The 1,543-nt window shown below is 43.0% G+C and overlaps 1 pseudogene; it reads right to left on the bottom strand.

Annotated features, from left to right (window-relative positions):
• Positions 1 to 574: 574 nt before the first annotated feature.
• Positions 575 to 1,268, bottom strand: LOC140626180 (nascent polypeptide-associated complex subunit alpha pseudogene; annotated as a pseudogene).
• Positions 1,269 to 1,543: the final 275 nt, after the last annotated feature.

The following is a 1,543-nucleotide window of genomic DNA, read 5'->3' on the forward strand; positions in this document are numbered from 1 at the left end:
TAGGGCCCATTTGAATATTTTCCTAGAAGCTTTATCGGAAAGGAATCGTCTGCTTCCACTTCTTAAACCCCCTCGCTGCCTAGTGTCCCTTAGTCCACTACTGTTTTCCAGGCTACGTGGTCTTCAATGTCCTTGTGCACATCTCTCACCTCCAAGCATCAAGGCAGCTTATTTGTTTATTCAACCAACATTCACTGAAAGCCTGTGTTCTAGGCATATTGTGCCAGGAGCTGGGGACACAAAAACAGAAACAAAACTGCCCTGTACTTCACTTACATTTATTTATTAAGTCTTTGGGAAAGATCTCATATGTAAATAATTTCCATGTAACATGTTATACTTTGTAAAATTTTCTTTGAGAGCTTAGAGAAAGGCACTCATGGAACTGCCTGAATTGGCTCTTCTTTCCTCATTTCTGGCATGCAAGGTCTTGATAAACGTATACACTCATGCGTGTTTTTTTTTTCATCCAACAAGAAGCCATCTCTTTATCAATGATAGAAACAGTATAAATTTTAAACCAAGCTGCAGTTATTCTTTTGAAACACCGAAAAAAGTCCTCGTTTTCATACAGCTACATTGCTAACTCCATAATAGCATTCACACTATCATCACTGTCGTCCGTCAGGGCTCCGACTGCCTTTGCTCTTGACACATTTGTTTGTGACGTGACCAGTTCTATGCCCTTAACCTCTACACCCGTTTCATCAACCTCTTCCTCTTCACTCTCCTCCTGTCCAGTTGGAGTCTGTGTGTTTTCTTGGATGTTTGAGACAGCTCCACCTTGAACTTTGAATTTCTCAGCAGCTGCCAGTTGAGCTTGCTGAGAGAAGTCCTTAATCTTGGCTTCCCCAAAAGCTACGTAGGTATCTGAAGCTGGGCTCTTGTACACATCTGGTTTTGTGATGACAAACAGGATATTCTTAGATTTCCGGACAGTGACTCTCGTAACCCCCGTAACCTGACAAATACCCAGTTTGGACATAGCCTTTCGTGCCTTCTTTTCACTCCAGCTTTAGCGACTGGTTCTTCACTGATTCCAGCTGCTGCCAGCTGGGCTTGTTGTGTGGTTGCGGGTGTGGAATCCTGTTCCTCAAGCTCTCATACTGATTCATTACCGTCAGATTCTGTTCCAGACCCTGTCTCAGCCTGGAGCTGGGGCAACTCCTGCTCTGTAGCAGGGATGGTTTCTGTGGCTTCACCAGGCATTTTGTGCGGGGAACCATTCATGTGTTTTAAGCACAATTATTTTGGTTATTTAGAGCCAGGAATATAGCATTGGCCTGTCTTAACACCACATTCTAAAACTCTTGGTTCATAAAATATCATTTCCAAATGTGTGACAACATAGGGAGTGATGCATGTGCCTTATGTCTAGATATAATAAAGGCAGTGCAAGAAGGTGCTCTTGCTTAGCAGTCAAAACTGAATTTGGTACTTCTCACCTCTCACCTTTCCCACATTCTCCCCCCTGCCCTTTATCAGATTCTCACAGGTACAACTTCAAGGGAAGAATTTGAACTTCAGAGAATTTGCGAATAAA

The sequence above is a fragment of the Canis lupus genome, chromosome 37, assembly GCF_048164855.1.
Source record: "Canis lupus baileyi chromosome 37, mCanLup2.hap1, whole genome shotgun sequence".
Taxonomy (NCBI): Eukaryota; Metazoa; Chordata; class Mammalia; order Carnivora; family Canidae; genus Canis; species Canis lupus.